We start from the raw sequence: 23,890 nt of genomic DNA, 5'->3' as shown, positions 1-23,890 counted from the left end.
TTGATAAATATGTATATGCCTATATAGAGAGCCAGTTGTGTGGGAACAATGGTGAGTAAATTGAAACATGGTCCCACTCCTCATGAAGTTTATGAACAGGTGGAAGAGACAGATTTTAATCTGTACTTTCAAGTATTACAAGTGAGGAGCAGGAGAGATACACATGACTATGATCCTGTAGAAAAAGATAATCTATACAGAAGTTAGGGACAACTTCCCTAAAGAAGGAATGGTAGGGTTGGATCTGGAGGATGAGTAAGAAGGAAAGAGAGGAAGAGTATAGAAGGAAAAAAACATTCCATGGAGATAAAGAAGCATGTGGGAAGACCCTGGTGGGAAGAAATAAGATGAGAAAAATGCACTGAAAGGAGATGACATGACTAGAGCAGAGTGTGACACAAGGCTGGGAAGATCAGTAGGGCCAGTTCATCAATTCATGCAATATTTTCAGTATATAAAGATATCTTATTTTCTTTATCACAAGAAAGATGGCAGTAGCGGTTAAGTGGGATGAATTTTGGAGGGGCAAAATATGAGAATCTAGGAGAGAAAAAAGGGCTGCTTGAATTAGGGTCATGTGATAAGGGTTGTCAGTCACATGGAAACAAATATATGGAGTCAAGAGATGTTTAGAAATGGATTAAGAAATGACATCTGAGGTTGTGGCTTAAGCTACTGAATACATAGTGATGCTCTTCACAGAGAAAACTGGGTTTTGTGAGGGCAATAAAGAATCATAAGTATAGTTTTGAACACACTGAGTTCGTGATGTTTTGAAGGTACCCAAGAAGGTATGTGAAGTATACAGCTGCATATATGGGTCTGGAATTCAGAGGTAAGATATGGGTTGTGAATAAAGTTTACATAACATTTATGCTTAAATGATAACCAAGATGATCTTTGGAGGATGTACAGAAGAGATGTACATCTAGTGTCAAAGATGGTGGACTCACAAGTTCTAATTACACATAGGGAAATCTATTCTGATTTTAAATTTTAATTTTTCCCCTGGGTTCCATTAATTTCTTGTTCACATTTTGCAAAACGCTTATTTGAAGTTTGTATGTGTTACATTGTCAGGTAAACCCTCTTTAACGAAATAGTTATTAGTTTGCCCTATTTCAACTCTTAATGTTCAACCTCTTAATGTAGATACAGAGCTATTTTCCCAGTCCAGTTGCACTACAATTCTAATATTCTCAATTTCCCACCTCTTAACTACAATTCCAAAATCCAAAAAGTTCTAAAAGTGGGAGTTTTTTAAATTTAAGTTTGGCACCAACTCATTTGGTGGAAAATCAAACCTGAAATGAAACAAGGCTATTTAAAGTCTTTCTTTAACCCTCTCACAGCAGATATTCATGTTCACAGTTGAAGGTACAATAGTGTTTGATTATGGGATGCTGTTTTGGACTCTGGAGGCTGTGGTGGAATATAGTATCATAAATAAATACTCAGTTGGGCCTCTGCAATTATTTTCTAAAACTTCAGTACAATATTTAACTATTTATTTTCAGAAATTACAGTGTATCATAAATTAAAATTAAGCATATTCTCTCTTGGAGAAATAATAGATAAGGAAATATTCTTTCCAATTCAGTAAACTAACTGAATAAATGAAAGATGTATTCTTCCCTTAATAGGAAAGAATTATTCAGTTATGACATCTTATTCTGATACTATTAAACATTTAGGTTTAGTGTTTATGGCTATATTTAAGTCAATACTCCAGTTTATATTCTTTTTAGAAGTTTCTCATGCAATTAAATTTTTTTCATGTAAATGTGAAAATATACAAGTTAATTATTTAAACTAGATTCAGTAAAATAAGTTTTAAATTAAAAAAAACCCATTTATCTAAATTCATTAAGGCCTAAACATTGATATATATTAATAAAACTATTATAAAACAAAAGACATTTTTCTTCAGAAATCAACCATTGTATTTAGATGAAGCTTTATACTTCACACATACTTTCAACTTAAAACAAAGCTCTCATGTAATGCTTAAATGTACTATTTTTCATCCTCTGTATAGTGACATTTTGATATCATTTTCATGATGAAATTTTGAATGTTCTTTCAAGGATGCAGAAAATAAAGGAGAAACAAGACTGATTTCTTTAAAAGGTCGTATTTCAAATATCTTGGAAAGTCACCAATGCATTTTTTAAAAAAATTTATATGTTCTAAAATAGATCCAAAGTCATAAATAGGAATATCTGGGACAAAAATCCAAACTTCCCTATAATACCTGTTATCTCTTGTATCATTCTACTACAAAAGCATTATATTTTTTATTTTTAGTATATGTTAATGGTCCGTCTAGGCAGGGCTATGGTTTTTCCAGTGGTCATGTATTGATGTGAGAGTTGGACTGTGAAGAAAGCTGATCACCGAAGAATTGATGCTTTTGAACTGTGGTGCTGGAGAAGACTCTTGAGAGTCCCTTGGACTGCAAGGAGATCCAACCAGTCCATTGTAAAGGAGATCAACCCTGAATGTTCATTGGAAGGACTGATGCTGAAGCTGAAACTCCAATACTTTGGCCACCTCATGCAAAGAGTTGACTCACTGGAAAAGACTCTGATGCTGGGAAGGATTGGGGGCGAGAGAAGAAGGGGACTTCAGAGAATGAGATGGCTGGATGGCATCACCGACTCGATGGACATGAGTTTGAGTGAACTCCGGGAGTTGGTGATGGACAGGGAGGCCTGGCGTGCTGTGTGATTCATGGGGTCGCAAAGAGTCGGTCACGACTGAGCGACTGAACTGAACTGAACTGAATGGTACAATTTGGGATAAGATCAATACATTGCCAACTTATGCAGACCTTACAAAAGAAATTCACAGGCCGCTTAATTTTTTAGATTAATTCAAAGCAAATAAACATGTATTTTTGTAAGAATAAAAGGACCATAAATGCTTATTCCTAAAAAGAAATTCAAAATAACTCAGATTGGTTTATATTGTCTTAGGCTTGAAAATTTTTTATATTCCTTATCTACTTTATGAGTTGATATATGGTCATCAATTAATGAAGTCATTTTTATCATAATAAAATGTCATCATTAGAACTGCAGTATTCTAGCCTAACCATTTTCTAAAGAATATGATTGGGGCATTTTAGGTTGTTAAATATTAAAATAATCTAATTGAAAATGAGACTTTAAAATTATTCATTATGATTGACAAATGGCAGAAAATGGCTTTGTTTCATAAGTACATTTCATCATTCAAATTTTGTAGATACTACTAGTATTTCCAGAGGAAAAAAGAAGTAAAATTTATCTTGTCTTTGTTTTACCTAACTAGCACATAGAATTATTTTTGGCTCTCTGGTTTAAAGGCACCTGTTACTACATTATTTACATAAAACAAATTCCCCAAGTAAATGTGTTCTCATGTATGAAAGACCTTCAAACAAAGTTGTAGTTTTACATTCCCTTTGTCACTGAAGAGCAGTTCTCCTTTAGAATCTAAGAAATATAATTCCAACTTAAATTTTTTATTTTATAGTAAGTATATAGCCATGAAATACTAATTTGTTGAGAAGACTGATCACAGGACCTCATGGACTAGTTGAAAGTCCCAGAATGCGAAATAATAGTAGCCACAGTCACAAGTTGAATCAAACAAGTTGAATCAAACCAATAATTTGATTAAATACCTTTATCTTGATGAACGTGAAAGAGGAGAGTGAAAAAGCTGGCTTAAAACTCAACATTCAGAAAACTAAGATCATGGCATTTGGTCCCATCACTTCATGGCACATAGATGGGGCAACAATGGAAACAGTGAGGAACTTTATTTTCTTGGGCTCCAAAACCACTTCAGATGGTGACTGCAGCCATCAAATTAAAAGACGCTTGCTCCTTGGAAGAAAAGCTATAACCAATCTAGACAGCATATTAAAAAGCAGAGACATTACTGTGCCTACAAAGGTCCCTCTATCTATAGTTTTTCCAGTAGTAATGTACAGATGTGAGAGTTGTACTATAAACAAAACTAAGCACGGAAGGAGATCCAATCAGTCCATTCTAAAGGAGATCGATCCTGGGTGTTCATTGGAAGGACTGATGCTGAAGCTGAAACTCCAATACTTTGGCCACCTCATGCAAAGAGTTGACTCACTGGAAAAGACTCTGATGCTGGGAGGGATTGGGGACGGGAGGAGAAGGGGACAACAGAGAAAGAGATGGCTGGATGGCATCACCGACTCGATGGACAGGAGTTTGAGTGAACTCCGGGAATTGGTGATGGACAGGGAGGCCTGGGGTGCTGTGATTCATGGGGTCGCAGAGTCGGACACGACTGAGTGACTGAACTGAACTGAACTGAACTGAAGCACAGAAGAATTGATGCTTTCAAACTGTGGTGCTGGAGAAGACTCTTGAGAGTTCCTTGGACTGCAAGAAGATCAACCCAGTTGATCCTAAAGGAAATCAGTCCTGAATATTCATTGGAAGGACTGGTGCTGAAGCTGAAACTCCAATACTTTGGCCACCTGATACCAAGAACTCACTCACTGGAAAATACCCTGATGCTGGGAAAGATTGAAGGTGGGAAGAGAAGGGGACGACAGAGGATGAGATGGTTGGATAGCATCACGGATTCAATGGACAAGAGTTTGAGTAAACCCCAGATGTTGGTGATGGACAGGGAAGCCTGGCGTGCTGCAGTCCTTGGGGTTGCAAAGAGTAGGATACTACTGCTTCTCATTTTATGGATAAAGAAACGGAAGCTCAAACAGGTTATCAGACTTGCTCACGATCACAAGGCAAAAAAGTGAATTTGACTTCACATCTTTTGATTACAAGGAGGGTATTCTTTCAATTACGTGCTTTTTATTATCAGCATACAAGGATAAGCAAGTAAAACTCCATTCCCAGCATTAGGAAAAATGTTTCCCATATCTGCATATGAATCAGTTGACTCTACTCTAATGGAAAAACTGTTGGAGTTGCTTCCCCACTATTAGTTGAGTTGGCTTGATTCACTTTTAATTTTGTCTTATTTTGTGTTTCACTTCATCTGTCTTGTAACTACCATATGGTGCACGATATAGGTTTTCCATACAAGTGGTATAATAGTATAATCAAAATCTACCATCAGAAAATATAAATTCAAGAAGAGCGTTTCCTTTCTTAAGATGATTTTTCCACTTCAGTCTCTAGACATTTGTATTAAATATACACTATTCTGAAGAATCCTAACCCTCTTACCTAGGAGAAATTTTATTTCCTTTATATCATTTTACTGTTACCTTTCCTGTAAACACTTTGCTTCTTTTTAGAAGGGTTGGTGGGAAGGGAGCAGGTAGAAAAGCAAAACAAATATGTTCATTTTAGTTTGACTTATTCTAAATAAATATCATAACTATTCTATTCAGTATCTTTAAATTTCTTGCTCTGGGATAAATTTAAGAAATGAACAAATGCATACAAAATTTGGTAAGAGTTTAAAAATTTAAAAGTTCTTTGTAAGAGCTTTCTTTTGTGTCAATTAATTTGAGACATAAAGAAAAATCAAAGTGCTAGTTAATATTATAGCTTTAGAATATATGCAAAATATTTTTACTGAAACTTCACATATGAGGATATAGGATTCTATTCTCCACACTAATCTGAGCAGACAAACTAAGTAAAATAAAGCTGTTTCATTGAAAACTAAAGGAAGAAAACAAAAGTATATTTAAAAATATTTGCTTTAGCCTTTTAAAACATTTTCCATTATTTTTAATTATTACATGGTAGGTAAAATAATGTCTCCTTCACCAAAAACAGCTACATCCTAATCCCCAGAACCTGGTGGATATGTAACCTTACACTATAAAAGGAAATTTGTAGGTATGATTAAATTAAGGATCTTGAGATGAGGAAACTATTCTGGATTATCTGTAAGGACCCAATGTAATTTCAAGGCAGGGTCCTTATAAAAGAGAGACAGGAGTGTCAGAATCACACAAATCACACAAAAGGAGAGAGAGATGACTATGCAAGCATATATCACAGTGATGAGAATTAAGCCAAAGAATATGGACAGCCTCTAGAAGCTGGAAAAAGAAAAGGAAACAGACTTTTCCCTAGAACCTCCCGAAACAACATAAACTCTGGTGACACTTTTATTTTAGTCCTGTTAAAATTATTTCAGATGTCTATCTTGTAGAATTGTAAGATAATAAATGTGTATTGTTTAAAACCACTTTATGAAATTTTGTTATAGTAGAATTGGAAGCAAATATGTACTCTTTTTAAATTATGAGTTTTAGTTTCTCATTCTTGTAGCATTGCAAATTTTGATGATTGAAAATGTTGGTGTTATGGGATTCCTCATTTAGCTGAAGTCATTTGAGGAAAACCCTACAGAGTGCAGTTCCCCAAATCTCAGTTCATTTTGCAACCCCATGGACTGCAGCATGCTAGGCTTCTCTGTCCATCACCAACTGCCAGAGTCTACTCAAACTCATGTCAATTGAGCCTGTGATACCATCCAACGGTCTCATCCTCTGTTGTCCCCTTCTCCTCCTGCCTTCAATGTTCCCAGCATCAGGGTCTTTTCAAATGAGTCAGTTATTTACATCAGGTGGCCAAAATATTGGAGCTTCAGCTTCAACATCAGTCCTTCCAATGAAAACTAAGGACTGATATTACTTAGATGGACTAGTTGGATCTCCTTGCAGTCCAAGGGACTCTCAAGAGTCTTCTCCATCACCACAGTTCAAAATCATCAATTCTTCACGACTCAGCTTTCTTTATAGCCCAACTCTTACATCCATACCTGACTACTGGAAAACCAATAGCCTTGACTAGACAGAGCTTTGTTGGCAAAGTAATGTCTCTGCTTTTTAATATGTTGCCTAGCTTTGTCATAGATTTTCTTCCAAGGAGTGTCTTTTAATTTGATGGCTGCAGTCACCATCTGCAGTAGTTTTGGAGCCCCCAGAAATGAAGTCGGCCACTATTTCCATTGTTTCCCCATCTATTTGCCATGAAGTGATAAGACAGGAAGCCATGTTCTTAGTTTTCTGAATGTTGAGCTTTAAGCCAACTTTTTCACTCTCCTCTTTCACTTTCATCAAGAGGCTCTTTAGTCTTAAATTTCTGCTCTAAGGGTGGTGTCATCTTCATATCTGAGGTTGTTGATATTGTTCCCAGCAATCTTGATTCCAGCTTGTGCTTCATCCAGCCCAGCATTTCTCATGATGTACTCTGCATAGAAGTTAAATAAGCAGGGTGACAATATACAGCCTTGACGTAATCCTTTTCCTATTTGGAACCAGTCTGTTGTTCTATGTCCAGTTCTAACTGTTACTTCCTGACCTGCATACAGATTTCTCAAGAGGCAGGTCAGGTGGTCTGCTATTCCCATCTCTGTCAGAATTTTCCAGAGTTTATTGTGATCCACACAGTCAAAGGCTCTGGCATAGTCAATAAAGCAGAAATAGATGTTTGTCTGGAACTCTTTTGCTTTTTTGATGATCCAGAAAATGTTGGCAATTTTAACTCTGGTTCCTCTGCCCTTTCTAAAACCATCTGGAACATCTGGTGAACAACTGGAAGTTCACAGTTCACGTACTGTTGAAGCCTGGCTTGAAGAATCTTGAGCATTACTTTACTAGCATGTGAGATGACTGCAATCATGCAGTAATTTGAACACTCTTTAGCATTGCTTTTCTTTTGGATTGGAATGAACACTGACACTGCTGAGTTTTCCAAATTTGCTGGTTTATTGAGTGCAGCACTTTCACAGCATCATCTTTTAGGGTTTGAAATAGCTCAACTGGAATTCTGTCATCTCCACCTCCACCTCCATATCCATTGTTCATAGTGATACTTCCTAAGGCCCACTTGACTTCATATTCCAGGATGTCTGGCTCTAGGAGAGTGATCATACCATTGTGATTATCTGGGTCCTGAAGATCTTTTTTGTAAAGTTCTACTATGTGTTCTTGCCACCTCTTCTTAATATCTTCTGCTTCTGTTAGGTCCATACAATTTCTGTCCTTTATTGTGCCCATCTTGGCATGAAATGTTCCCTTGAGATCTCTAATTTTCTTGAAGAGATCTCTAGTCTTTCCCATTCTATTGCTTTCCTCTATTTCTTGGCACTTATCACTGAGGAAAGCTTTCTTATCTCTCCTTGCTATTCTCTGGAACTATTTATTCAAATGGGTATAGCTTTCCTTTTCTCCTTTGCTTTTCACTTTTCTTTTCACAGCTATTTGTAAGTCCTCCGCAGACAGTCATTTTTCTTTTTTGCATTTCTTTTTCTTGGGGATGGTCTTGATCCCTGTCTCCTGTACAATGTCACGAACCTCCGTCCATAGTTCATCAGGCACTCTGTTGATCAGATCTTGTCCCTTAAATCTATCTAACCTTATGACAGAAAGTGAAGAACTAAGGAGTCTGTTGATGAAAGTGAAATATTAGAGTGAAAAAGTTGGCTTAAAGCTCAACATTCAGAAAACTAAGATCACCGCATCTGGACCCATCACTTCAGGGGAAATTGATGGGGAAACAGTGGAAACAGTGGCTGACTTTATTTTGGGAGATCCAAAATCACTACAGACATTGATTTCAGTCATGAAATTAAAAGACACTTACTCCTTGGAAGGAAAGTTATGATCAACCTAGACAGTATATTAAAAAGCAGAGACATTACTTTGTCAAAAAAGGTCCATCTAGTCAAGGCTATGATTTTTCCAGTAGTCATGTATGGATGTGAGAGTTGGACTATAAAGAAAGCTGAGCGCCAAAGAACAGATGCTTTTGAACTGTGGTGTTGGAGAACACTTTTGATAGTCCCTTTGGCCACCTCATGAGACGAGTTGACTCACTGGAAAAGACTCTGATGCTGGGAAAGGTTGGGGGCGGGAGGAGAAGGGGACGACGGAGAATGAGATGGCTGGATGGCATCACTGACTCTGTGGACATGAGTTTGAGTGTACTCCGGGAGTTGGTGATGGACAGGGAGGCCTGGCGTGCTGTGATTCATGGGGTCGCGGAGAGTCGGACACGACTGAGCGACTGAACTGAACTGAACTGAACTGAACTGGACTGCAAGGAGATCCAACCAGTCCATCCTAAAGGAAATCAGTCCTGGGTGTTCATTGGAAGGACTGATGTTGAAACTGTAGCTGTAATATTGTGGCCACCTGATGAGAAGAGCTGACTCATTTGAAAAGACCCTGATGTTGGGCAAGATTGAAGCAGGAGGAGAAGGGGACGACAGAGGACGAGATGGTTAGATGGCATCATCGACTAAATGGACATGAGTTTGGGTAAACTCCAGGAGTTGGTGATGGACAGGGAGGCCTAGCATGCTGCGGTTCATGGGGTTGCAAAGAGTTGGACATGACTGAGCAACTGAACTAAACTGAACTGATCAGAGGGCAGACAGACTGAAAACCACAATCACAGGAAACTAACCAATCTAGTCACATGGACTACAGCCTTGTCTAACTCAATGAAAGTATGAGCCATGCTGTGTAGTGCTACCCAAGATGGACGGGTCATGGTGGAGAGTTCTGACAAAATATGGCCCACTGGAGAAGGGAATGGCAAACCACTTCAGTATTCTTGCCTGGAGAACCCTATTAACAGTATGAAAAGGCAAAAAGATAGGACACTGACAGATGAACTCTCCAGGTTGGTAGGTGCCCAATATGCTACTGGAGATCAGTGGAGAAATAACTCCAGAAGGAATGAAGGGATGGAGCCAAAGCAAAAACAACACCCAGTTGTAGATGTGACTGGTGATGGAATGTCCAATGCTATAAAGAGCAATATTGCATAGGAACCTGGAATGTTAGGTCCATGAATCAAGGCAAATTAGAAGTGGTCAAACAGGAGATGACGAGAGTGAACGTCGACATTTTAGGAATCAGTGAACTAAAATGGACTGGAATGGGTGAATTTAACTCAGATGACCATTATATCTACTACTGTGGGCAAGAATCCCTTAGAAGAAATGGAATAGCCCTCATATCAACAAGAGTCTGAAATGCAGTACTTGGATGCAATCCCAGAAACGACAGAATGATCTCTGTTCATTTCCAAGGCAAATCATTCAATATCAAGGTAATCCAAGTCTATGCTCTGACCAGTAATGCTGAAGAAGCTGAAGTTGAACGGTTCTATGAAGACCTACAAGATCTTTTAGGACTAACACCCAAAAACGATGTCCTTTTCATTACAGGGGACTGGAATGCAAAAGTAGGAAGTCAAGAAACACCTGGAGTAATAGGCAAATTTGGCCTTGGAGTACAGAATGAAGCAGGGCAAAAGCTAATAGAGTTTTGCCAAGAGAATGCACTGGTCGTAGCAAACACCCTCTTCCAACAACACAAGAGAAGACTCCACACATGGACATTACCAGATGGTCAACACTGAAATCACATTGATTATATTCTTTGTAGCCAAAGATGGAGAAACCCTATATAGTCAGCAAAAACAAGACCGGGAGCTGATTGTGGCTCAGATCATGAACTCCCCAAATCTAATATGTTTAATTAACCTCTCAATGTCGTTAAAATGCTCCAATAGCAGAAGTTATAAAAGCAAAATGTTGCTTTCCTACCCCCTTCCTCCGTTCCTTTCTTTCTTCCTCAATATGATCTGTATATAGTATGTGTGCATGATAAGTCGCTTTAGTATAGATGAAAACAGATGAAAATAGAAAACTAGGCAGAAGTCACCTCATAAAAAGGAATAAACACCACCCTAAGCTTTGTACTAACAGCCCTGGTGTGCCATACTGGACTTTTAGCAGGATAGTAAGATGATCAATTAGTATTTCATAAACATCCCTTAGGCAAAAATACGGAGACTGGATTATTGAAAGACCAGGGCACAGGAGAACAATTGGGAGTTTTTAGTTATGGCAATAGAGTTTTATATTTTAAAGATAGGTCAAATACTATCCATAATACAGAGGATAAAATTTTTAAAACATGTACAGGATTTCTTATTGATTTATAAATGTGGTGAAGGAGAAGGAAGATTCACCTTGATGCTTCATCTATAATGCTTCCATCTGAAATGAGAAATTGTGGAGAAGATGGCACTTATCAAAATAAAGAATAAAAGTGGAGACAAAAAATTAGAAGGAAAGATGATAACTTCAGTGTTAGACATAATGAAATCAGAGTGACTGTAAAGTATTCAAGAAGGAGGCCTAGTTAACAGCTAGATGTGTGCATTTATAGAAACAGACTTGGTGGCCATCTCAGAACAAATCACTGAATTAGGGTTTTACTTAAAATCACACCAAACAAAGAAATTAAATTAAAAAGACACAAGCCAGGTAAAGGACCCTTTCCTGCCCAGGTAATGGGCAGGAAAGACTAGAGAATACTCAAGAAAGTATAATGAAAATCAGGGTAGAATGATATAACAAAGCCAAAGTAGGATAGAATTTCAAGGAAAATAAGTGGTTAACAGAGTCAAATGCCACAGGGATAAGTGAACAGAAAGAGCAGGAGACACTGCTATTTTACCACTAATCTTCTTAATAAAGGCATGTGAGATAGCACCTAAGTCCAAAACATTCACAGAACATTTCCATGAGAAAAGGTAGATCTTTTTTAGGAGTGCTGAAGAGAGGCACATGAATGTCTTTCAAACAATAACAGGATATTTCAAAAACAGGATATTCTCCAAAAATGTATTAGGGTGTTCAACCAATGTAAACCAGACTTCAAAAATTTTTGCTTACAGTAGACCATAACTTCATTACGTTCTCCCATAATATCCCACATGATAATGAGAAAATAAATCATTATTTTCATCCATATAGTGTTGTTTCTGTCTTGCCCAAACCTGGGAGCTCATTTCAAAGTAAATTTCCTAAAGGTATATGCTGCTGCTGCTGCTGCTGCTAAGTCACTTCAGTCGTGTCCGACTCTGTGTGACCCCATAGACGGCAGCCCATCAGGCTCCCCCGTCCCTGGGATTCTCCAGGCAAGAACACTGGAGTGGGTTGCCATTTCCTTCTCCAATGTGTGAAAGTGAAAAGGGAAAGTGAAGTCGCTCAGTCATGTCTGACTCGTAGCGACCGCATGGACTGCAGCCTACCAGGCTCCTCCATCCATGGGATTTTCTAGGCAAGAGTACTGGAGTATAGATAGATAAAAAAAGGGCTTGCTTTTCAAAAGCAGCTCAAATAATGTTAACCAGATTCTCTTGCCTCTCATCAAAAGTTTGTTTGGTGTTTTGTTTTTTTCTGACTCTCATAAATTCTTAGAAGGGCTACTATTAGTGGCAAGGTCAACTTTGCCTTACCATAAGTCACTAATGACTGAATTGGTAACTTGATACCTGAGAAGTCTTTTGCTGTCATACATCTATCACCAGCTCTTCAGAGGAGTACAGAGAATATGATGCCTTACTAGGACTTGGCCAAGTTAGGGTAGAGTTTCAATCTTATTGAATTCTATATTGCATAGGGGAAATGTGATTGTTTTGTAGCCTATAAATATATTGCCAGGCTGTGCAAGTGGCAAGACAATCTCATTCTAGAAAGTCAAATGCTGCAATGTGTCACTTTCAAACTTCTCTCACTGGTCCCAGGAAAATATGTACAGATTTCAAATAAAGTTATTTAAAGTAGATTCTGGTATACAGACACCCACGTACTCCAAAGTTAAATTTTCCAGTTAGACTGTCTCCAGTCAATCTGACCACTTCAAAATGACAGGCAAGCCAGTCAAATAAGCAGTCATAGTGGGCCAAAAATCTGTCAAAATGGTTTGCTTAAATGGTGATTACTTTTTGACTGACTTGAGCAGTCAAGTTAATCAAAACAGTCAAACCAGCTTTCCCCTGTGAACAATCTTAGCTGTTCCTGTGTTAGTAGGTGTGCTCTGTTTATATATTTGAAGAGTTTTATTAAGCTACATTGTTTAAGAGAAACAAGTCAAAAAAGTTGTGAGTAATCAGTTTGACAATTAGGGCTCCCCTCAGAGTTGGACCACAACATCAGCACTGGGGAAGCAGGCTCATGGGGCCTGCTGAGGGCTCCAGAGGGTGGCAAGGGCATGGGCAGACAAGGGAAAAGCACCATGGGAGCAGGAAGAAGTCATATGCCCACCTCCTGACATTTCTTGGTTAGAGGACTGAGATGTGTTCTGACAGGGGAATGGGCTGGTTGTACCTTTTGAAATTAAATAAAAACACTTAGAAAGAATCCAAGGCAGGGTTTGGTGACATAGATATCACTGTTGACAACAGTTTTTGATTCTTGGTGTAAGTAATCATTTATGTCGGATGAAAGATAGGCTTTAAGAATCTCCTAAAGAATCTGCCTACAATGCAGGAGCCTCGGGTTCATTCCCTTGGCTGGGAAGATCTCCTGGAGAAGAGAAAGGCAAGCCACTCCAATATTCTTGCCTGGACAATTCCATGGACAGAGGAGCCTGGAGAGCTATAGTCCATGGGGTTGCAAAGGGTCGAACATGACTGAGCGACTAACATACACAAACAAGAATCTCCTTAATTTAAAAATGAGGATGAGGGTTATTTACTTTTTCATCTTGCACAAATGACAACCTTGAACTGCAGTCTGGTGTCTCCAAAGCAGTGTTAGAGGAGCTGTAAGGATTATAAGTTTGGGAATCAGCCTGCCTAATTTCAAAACTGTGCTGATAAGTTGTATGCCTTTGAGGATCTATTCTTATCTGTACACTGGGCACAGTGTGTGTGCTGTGCTTAGTCACTCAGTTGTGTCCAACTCTTTGCAACCCCATGGACTGTAGCCGGCCAGGCTTCTCTGTCCATGGGGATTCTCCAGGCAAGAATGCTGGAGTGGGTTGCCATGTCCTTCTCCAGGGGATCTTCCCAACCCAGGGATCGAACCCAGGTCTCCTGCATTGCAGGCAGATTCTTTACCTTCTGAGCCAAGAGGGAAGCTCAATTAATTTTCAGAATCATTCTGATTACTAAATGACTTAATGTGAGTAAAGCACTTTCAATAGGGGAAGGTAAGGAGAATTTGTTGTAGAGAAGTGTCTGATCAGAAGATGGTCCAGATCAAGTTCACCATAACCATGAAAGCATCTTATTCAAATAAAGGATTTTTATAAAGTACTCCAATACTTTGGCCACCTCATGTGAAGAGTTGACTCACTGGAAAAGACTCTGATGCTGGGAGGGATTGGGGGCAGGAGGAGAAGGGGACGATAGAGAATGAGATGGCTGGATGGCATCACCAATGATGGACATGAGTTTGAGTGAACTCCGGGAGTTGGTGATGGACAGGGAGGCCTGGCGTGCTGATTCATGGGGTCGCAAAGAGTCGGACATGACTGAGCGACTGAACTGAACTGAGACTTCTTTTAGTATTTTAATGGGCTTCCCAGTTAACTCAGCTGGTAAAGAATCTATCTGCAACGCAGGAGACCCTAGTTCGATTCCTGGGTCAGGAAGATACCCTGGAGAAGGGATAGGCTACCCACTTCAGTATTCTTGGGTTTCCCTGGTGGCTCAGCTGGTAAAGAATCCGTCTGCAACATGAGAAACCTGGGTTCAATCCCTGGTTTGGGAAGATCCCCTGGAGGAAGACATAGCAACCTACTCCAGTATTCTTACCTGGAGAATCCCCATGGATAGAGGAACCCAGAGAGCTAGAGTTCATGGGGTCGCAAAGAGTCAGACATGACTGAGTGACTAAGTACACAGCAGACTTCTTCTATACTAGGGCTTTACTTTTTTAAAAGTCATTTCCCAATTAATAATTTTATCATTTAAAATCTTTATAATTTCTAATAACAATGTTAATAAGCATATGGCTAAAGTCTCTAGGTCCCCATTCTATGTGGGCATTGAGCTGGGTGATTTACCTTTACTTTCTCACTTAATAATCCTGAAACACAATGGGGTGTATCAGGTTTACATATGAAGAAACTGAATTTCAGTCAAATTACATGACCTGTCTGAGATCACACAGCTAGTTATGACAAAGCTGGTTTTCAAACCTAGTCATTTTGCTTTATAACCTATGCTCATTCTAATAGATCATGTTTCTAAGAACCTATAGTATAATAAAAATCTCATTAGTAATTACATATTTCTGGTTCTTCCGGAAAAGAAGAGTAGCTGATGTTGTGGGTTTGGGACTTCCTAGAGAGAAACATTTGTCTCTTGGACCTCTGAAGTAAACTAGAAATCCTACCGGTCAATCCTGAAGGAAGTCAACTCTGAATGTTCATTGGAAGTACTGATGCTGAAGCTGATGCTCCAGTACTTTGACCACCTGATGTGAAGACCTGACTCATTGGAAAAGACACTGATCTTGGGTAAGGTTGAAGGCATAAGGAGAAGAGGGCAGCAGAATATGAGATGGTTAGATAGCATCACTGACTCAGTGGACATGAATTTGAGCAAACTCTGGGAAATGGTGGAGGGCAGGGAAGCCTGGCATGAGGTTGCAAAGAGTCAGACATGACTTAGCGACTGAACAACAATAGAGGAATCAGGATGATTGAACACTGACCTGGCATAACCAGATCCCATGTTCCTCCCACTTTCTACACTGTCAATGTGAGTTCCAAAAATTTTAAAAAAAAATTTTTTTTTAATGTCTGGAAGACAAAACACAGATTCCAAAAGAGTTAGAGCTAGAAGGATTTTAAAGATTGGTTAAATAAGCAAATAAGAGATAGAAGATCTCATTAATTGAAGATGGTTCAAGAATTAATTAATAGCCTGAAAACTAAGCAAGTCTATGCAATCATACTATTTAATGGCATATTCTTGGGTAAATTTTCTGTCATTGATAGAAGTAGTAACCTCAGAGAATAATGTACAAAAAGTCTAAACTCTGAAGGAGCATGAATGAATGATAGGTCTGGGGAAAGCCCAGCCTTTCAGCTAAAACTCAACATACAGATTGTAATCCAACATACAGGATTAACATCTCAGGAGACTTGCTCTAGGTCATTTCATCTCTCTGTGATGCCTTATTCTCTAGATGGAAATAAAAACAGTGAACTCTCTTAAATGTGCCCTATGGTCTGATTAAAGATTGAAAAGGTCTCTAAAAATCCACGGCACTCCCAGGGAAAAATGCTAAATATCATTATAGTTATTACACCAAATGCCATAATTTGGTCTCCTCAGATTCCCTTTTTATGAAGATTCCATCAAACTCTGACTTTTGACTTTTTGCCTCTCTGACCAAATCTCCAATGACAAAGCAAAGGGAAATGTTGAGGCAATTAGTGGGAAATGGAAGCAATTAATTCCCTTTTTTAGTGGAAACCTGGCCTCTGTGAACCAGTTTAACCAAAAATAATCAATGACCTTTCTCTGACCAAACTGAAGCATATCTACTTGATATTTGTCACTGGTTATCCATCTACTGCTTCAACATTAATGAGTCTCTTCACTTTGCCCCTTTCTTTTATGAAATAGAGCCATCTATTCTGGTCCCTTGTTACCTCTACAACTGGTATTTTTGCAAATTTAATGCAGTCAAAGACCTCATTATCCATGTTAAAACCTAGAAACCACTTTTAAAATAGCTGTGATTTCTGATTTCCTCCAATCCTTGTCCTTTGAACTATTTCCCCTTCTCTGCTATAAAGATGGGATCTTGTTCAAAACGAGTAAAGTAGAACAACAAAGATAAAGTTTAAATTTAAAAGTTCCCCAGAAAACACTATAGAATTTACTTAGGGAAGATTCCCTGAAGAAGGGAATGGCTACCTGCTCCAGTATTCTTGCCTAGAGAATCCCATGGACAAGGAGCCTGGTGGACTACAGTCCATGGGGTTGCAGAGAGTCAGACATGACTGAGCAACTAACACACACAAAGCCCATAAAGGATTAGATTCAGGTCGCTGCCCCATCACTTACCCACTGGTCACCTTGGGAAAGTTACCTATCCTTCACAAGCCTCACTTCTTAAGACCATATCAGGCTCAAATAAGGTGATAAAGTCTTTAGTATATGATGAGAGCTCAGTGAATGATAACTCTAGGGAAGAGAAGAGATGATTTCATGTACAATATCTGATTTTGATACTGCAAGGAGATCCAACCAGTCCATTCTAAAAGAGATCAGTCCTGGGTGTTCATTGGAAGGACTGATGCTAAAGCTGAAACTCCAATACTTTGGCCACCTCCTGCAAAGGGTTGACTCACTGAAAAAGACTCTGATGCTGGGAGGGATTGGGGGCGGGAGGAGAAGGGGACGACAGAGAATGAGATGGCTGGATGGTATCACCGACTTGATGGACGTGAGTTTGAGTGAACTCCGGGAGTTGGTGATGAACAGGGAGGCCTGGCGTGCTGTGATTCACGGGGTCGCAAAGAGTCGGACACGACTGAGTTACTGAACTGAACTGAAAACTCCTACAATGACTGAACTCAAGCATAAGTATTACAGCTAATATTCTACTGTCTTTCTTTTATCCCTCAGAAGAGGTCTTAATATTTGAGCTTATGCATTTATTTTATAAATTCTTTCCTTCTTCTAGCATATTATGGGATATTTTACTTGTCATGTTGTCCTTGTTGCTATTTGTTTTGTCTTTGGACAAATACATCTTAAGTAATTGGTTAAAGGTTGTGCTATCTATTTCCCTGGGTATGTTCAGTGGGGCTGAATCTAAAAGAATTTAGTGAAGGGTCTCCTGAAACAAATAGAAATGAGAATGAATTGACAGTATATTTTTGGAAAATACGGAAAAGTAGACATGACCTATGACGAAAAGGCAAATTATGTAAACAGTTGCTTTGTTCTCTACTTTGTTTTGCTCTGAGAGCTCTGTTCTAAAGCAGAGTCCTCCAAGGCTATTTTCATAGGAGAAGATATATGAGATAGTAACCCCTGGTTATGTTTTGTGCTCTATAAATCTGTCATAAGTGTGAGATTAGGGATCCCATAGGGAGAAGCAGACAAGTCCTCCCTTTGGGTTGTGACCTAGATTTCCAGTCTTAGAGCTCTCATGACCAATCTAAGTTTGATATCCCTGGAATAAATTTAGAATTACTCCTCAAACACAGGAGATTTAAACTTTAACACCACCAAACCCCTCTTCCTTCCCACTCAAGCTCAGCCTCAGCCCTTCATTCACTCTCCACACTACATGTTAATTCAATTTAAAACATTCAGCAAACACTCCCCCTTCCCAAACACATAGACTTATTCAAAGTCACATGGCAAGTTAGTAGCAAGCTAAAAATGCTGAACTGACTTCCTATTTTACAGTGTGTTCTATCAGCTCTAAACCAAGCAACCACAAAGAAATCACTGAATCATTTGCAAATATTTGCTTGACCCACTATTTGGGAACTAATTCATGTTCAGTTTAAGTGGTTACTTCTACAGTGGAAAATGACAGTTCATCACCTTTGATTTTCTTACGAAGTAAGTTCTATCATATTTTTAACAAAGATCTTGTCTTCTGTTCTTGCCAGAGGTACAAACAACCACTTTACAAAGTATTACCTAAATACTTGTCCTTGCTGGCTTAAAATACAGGAAGACTCTGTAAACAAAATCTAAAACTTATGACATTGGTCTTTTGTCCCACCAATCCGTGTTCCAAACGGCCAGAGATAATCTTGCTTAAAACACAATCAGATCAAGTTACTCTTGTTAAACTCATATAACCCTTAAAAGAATACCTCTTATGATCTGCCCCTATCTTAATTCTCTAGCTCTTCTTTATGCTATTCCCCACAATGATTCCAAGCTCTAATCAAAGGCCCCTGAATATGCCATGCTTTTCACATCTCTGCTCTGATGGAAAGAGCAAATCATCCATCACATGAAAAGTACCTTACATATGTGCAGGACAAACAGAAGCAGGACAATTTAGGTGAGGACAAGTGATTGACAAAATGGAGAGAAACATTTGAGAGAATGACTAGAGGATCAGATGTTTCTTAGCCTAAGACTAACTAAGGAGAAGGCTAAAAGTTTATCAGACCTTAAAATCTAATGGTAAAAATTCTACTGACAAAACCTGTTGCAGACTTCAGTAGTTCAGTTCAAATCTCTTTGAATTTGCACAAGATCAAAGGTAGAAGAGAATGTCAAAATCCTAGCTGTTGAGTAATTCCCTGCAAGCACTAGCTGAGAGGACTACCTGTCTATAGGCAGATTTTCAAGACAAATAGGTAGTGGTCTAGATTTTTGTAGCATATGGAAAGATGTTTGATAAAACAAGTTTTCACCAGTGGAGGTAAAATAAGATACAGTTAAATGCCTGATTGAACAGATAACCCTGGCTCAAATTCTTATTTGGAAATACACCTGAGGAAGCTAAATATCTTTCAAAAATTAATTTTTCATGTATGTATAAACTTCTGTATTAGAAACATTTTCACAAAAGAAAGAATAAAGAAAGGGAGGAACAGAAGGATTATTTGGAAGAAGCTAGAAAGTGAATCACAATCTGCTCCAGTCCATTGGCTAAGGAGGAGTGTTTCAGGAAAGACAAGAAATGATTTGGAAATATTCTTCCATGGTAACTCTTGGGAATGAAGTAAGGAGACATGGCAATTCGAATTAAAATTCAATCTCTTTCCCAGACTCATTCCCTTCAATTGCCTTTTTTAGTTCCACATGTTCTTTCAAACTTAAAGTGATAAAAATAAAAACAGCATCCTAATAGGCTTTAAGGTCATTAGGCTCAACTGTATCCTGCTGTATCCTAAGAACAATAGCAAAATTAGAACCTAGGACTTACTTTTCTTAACCAATCTGTTCTTAAAACTGGTCATCTAAAGATTCTAAAACCTATCTTACTATCTCACTTTTCAATAACACAGATCCCTCAATTCTCTTAATGTTTAGCAGATGTGCTAAGTTGCTTCAGTCTTGTATGACTTTCTGTGACCCTATGGACTGTGGCCTGCCAGGCTCCTCTGTCCATGGGATTTTCCAGGCAAGAATACTGGAGCAGATTGCCATATCCAACTTCAGGGGATCTTCCCAACCCAGGTATCGAACCCACGTTTCTTATGTCTCCTGCATTGGCTGGCATGTTCTTCACCACTAGCTCCACCTACAATACATTTGCATACCATTCTTGTTTGCTGATAAGCAATGGGACAAGATTTCCATGCACCAATAGACACAATTTAATGGAATTGCAAAATTATCTATCATCAGCTAAGTTCTCACAAGCAAAATCATGTCTGCCAATTTTGGTATATTGCCAAACACCTACACACTGACTTACAGATTCCTTAACAGGCTGGAAATTCATATCTACATAAAATTAAGAATATTTTTGTACATTATTAATATTCATTTTTCTACAAAACTACTGTTAAAGTCTCCTCTCACAGGTTATGTATTTAAAAACACTTGTGATTCTTACACTTCCTTATACATCCTCGGCTATCTATGCTTCACTGACTCTTCTTCCTGATCTTGGTAAATATAATCAATAAAACCTGAGCAACTATTTTGCATTATTCATTTTCACTATTCATTTGTTTTGCCAAATAGTATAAATTTTGCAATCTGCTATTTGTAAACATCACTTCTCTGGATCTGCTATCATTCCATTGCTTAATCTAACATTTTTTACTATAAAGAATTAATCAAATTTGCCTCTGTGAAGAATCTGGCATGTTGAGTGAATTTCATTTTGTACATTTATTTTTAGAAAAATAAAACTGAATTTTATTTACACACTGATTAATAATCAATGATTATATTTCCACACATACGTTTACTACTTTATTAGTATCCATAGTTATTCTCTAGAATCATATTTCATTAGTTTGTTTGAAACTATTGTATAAGAATATTTTATTTATTTCAGTTTCTCCTTTTCTTATTTCTCCTTTCTAACTATTCAAACCACTGTTTTCAAAATTATTTCCACTTTCAAAATTACTGCAATTTCTGAAAATGTCACTAATGCTAGTATATTCTTGTCTGGAATACTCCATGGACTGAGGAGAAATTTCCATCAGATTTAAATATCTCATATTATTTTGGTTATCTAAAGCATAATAAATCCTTGTGTCACAGTCTTTAAAATTAAGCTGATTTTGAATGAACTTTTTTCAGTTTGTTTCATTTTTGACATCAGCAGTAACTTCCAGTTCAACAAAATTACACATACTTTTAACTATTCTACTCCTTTGTAATGAAATAGAAATCTTTTAAGAAAAGTAATGGTAATCAAACCAAAGACATATACAACATGAAAATTATATCTATTCCATTTGTTTTATAGCTAAAAAAAGTTTTTATTCTCAAACTGGAGATTACAAAGTTTGGCCTATTTAAGGTAGCTTCTACCAAAAAAGTAAAAGATTTAGTATTAATTCAAAAGTTACTTGAAAGTGTAAAGCTAGACTCAGATTCATCTAAAGAAGTGAAGTGGAATTGTCTGAATAATCTTGATAGAACTCCATATTCTGCTTCACTTTGTTTTGTTGACACAGTCTGAATAGGGAAGAACTGTGAAGGTTATTTTAAAGTCTCTTAACTTTAAATGAATTTCTAGTAAATAAGTTACTAAAAAGATATCCAAAATGAATTAAAGATTATCTCAGGTTTATTTTCTTCTCAAAATGTCTATTCCTAATTAAACATTTTAAGATGTTACTAAAAGCATGGGTTATAATTCATATAAACAAATATATACAAAATATATGTATTTATGTGCATATATATACAAATATATATATAATCTTCCAGTCCCTACTACAACTCTGCTAATTATTACAATTAAAAACTATGACTAATAAAGTAATTGAAAGCTATTAGAATAAAAAGTTATTACTTCGGGAGGTTTGACATCTCCTATACAAATTTTTCAGATTCAAATTTTCATAAAAAACAGAACAACTTTTAATGCTTGAAAAATAACGTATGCTAAAGTGCTATCTGATATTATTTCTGCTCTGAAGAGTACTCATATTTTCCTACCTTTAAAAGCCAATAAAATATATATTGCTAAAATGTAAACAGAAATTAACATTTACTCATAAAATAACATATAAGATGCAATAAAATGTCAAATCATGTTTCAATTTAGTAAATAGAATATTAAACTGAAAGAAGAAATTGCTTTGGTTATGAAATAAAACAGTGATTTCTACATCTTGATTAAAATAAGACATTAATAGAGTTTTAGATATATTTTACCCAAATTACAGAAAATCACAGCTCAACTACTATAACATCCTGATACCCAGTGATCATGCAAGATAAAACTATAATTATCAGTAAGCCACACATATCAAAGTAAAGCAGGTATTGATTAGACTTCTCTTTCACAGTTTAAAGTACAGAAAATTAACCTGTCGGTTTGGTTACCTACCAGCAATGATTGGATTCTATCAGTGTTATTACCTTTACAAACAGCAACAAATTATAATCACTCTTCCCATAACGTAAGCACCATGCTAAACGAGACAACCAAACTAAACGACCCAATCATGAATAATGAATAGTTTGGGCTGGTTGGAATCCACTTAGTTGAGGAAAGAGAAAAGAGAAGTGGCTCATTAGGGCATTTCCTGAGCCTTGGTTGGAATTTCAGTTAAGGAAGAAGAAATGACACAGCAGTTTCACATTGGGGACTTCCTTTCTTTATCTGAAATATGCTACCAACTTGAGAAACAGCACTCCAACAAAAGTACTCCACAGCAATGTGGTCAGAATAAAAGCTCTCATTGATCCCATTGCCCCATAATCAACATTTCTTCCCTGAATATGCACAAGCAATAAATGGTTGTTATCAAAGTAGACTAAGATCCCATACTTTTTGAAACATATTAAGTCTCACATTTAATATTTCTTGAACAGACAAACCTGCACTGATTTCCAGTTTTTAAGAATTGCAGTTTTGTTGAGAGTATTAATACATCTTGAGTTGTTGCTTTAGACCATCAAATTTCCCTTATTGCGTATAATCACACTTTCCCTACATATGATTTTGCCCTCAAATTCTAGGATAATTTTAATCTTGTACAGGAATATTTTATCTCCCTGTGTGGATGGAAGATAATTAATTCAGCTTACAAGATTTCTAATTTTCTATTATTATTATTAATATCCCAATGTGATCTATATTTTTAAGGGACATGAGTACCGGTTCCACACTCACTGCCTTTTATAAATGAAACATCTAAAGAAGTCTCATGTCCTTTATCAGTTACCTACATGAAAGTAAAAATCTAAAGATACATCTTTGTTCCTACACTACAATTTGCACTATGAAATTTTGCATTTTATAATAGTTACATCATTACATATAGTATAATTACTGAAGTTTCATGCAAAGATTACATTCAAATTCCTCCTACCCTTGTGTTTTATAAAAATCATGCAATTAAATTGACATTTATGTTTATCAAACAGTGAAGGTTATACAACAATGTCTCAACACTGTGTTGAACTGCAAAACTATTGAGTAAAAATTTTAAAAGTTCTCTCATCATCAATAATTTTTGAGCCGTTTTACAATTTCTGATGATGTTCTGATCCATTTAAATCTCTTAAGGTGATGGGAAGGAGTAAATACTTATTTCAAAGTAAAACTGGTTAAAATTAATTTTGGAAATTAAGAAACACTTTACAGAAAGAGAAACACTGAGATTTTGTCATATCAGAAACTACTTTAGATTGAAATATAGTTTAAAACACATTTGTGGGATTCATAAGTGCTGAAGCTTTATTACTATAAAGGCATACATTTTGGTTTTGAAAAGTTAGAAATGTATGGATACATACACCTGAAGCAAAAGGCACCAATGTGTTAATGGTGCTTATATATTAATGGTGTTTCAGTGGAGCACTTAGATATTTTAAAATTTTTTGTTTACCTATAGCTTCTACACTTTATATAATAAATAATTTTGTTACTTATATTAAAATATAGTTTTAATTTTAAAAATAATGTGTGCACCAAA

At 37.1% G+C, this 23,890-nt stretch overlaps 1 protein-coding gene across 2 annotated transcripts in view; it reads right to left on the bottom strand.

Moving 5' to 3' along the window:
- TFEC (transcription factor EC) overlaps positions 1-22,446 on the bottom strand; it is a 114,093-nt gene extending 91,647 nt beyond the window's left edge. Inside the window, exon 1 of one of the 2 annotated variants that reach the window (XM_055420828.2) lies at positions 22,329-22,446. The gene's annotated coding sequence lies outside the window, so the exon portion shown is untranslated. Of the gene's footprint in view, positions 1-22,296 lie in introns of both variants that reach the window. The other variant, XM_055420827.2, reaches the window with a different exon arrangement.
- Positions 22,447-23,890: the final 1,444 nt, after the last annotated feature.

The sequence above is a fragment of the Moschus berezovskii genome, chromosome 3 (genome assembly GCF_049115385.1).
Source record: "Moschus berezovskii isolate FMDL1 chromosome 3, NW_MosBer_1.0, whole genome shotgun sequence".
In the NCBI taxonomy this organism is placed as follows: Eukaryota; Metazoa; Chordata; class Mammalia; order Artiodactyla; family Moschidae; genus Moschus; species Moschus berezovskii.
The sequence above is the reverse complement of the archived record's forward strand: the minus strand, read 5'-3'. Positions and strand labels throughout refer to the sequence as shown.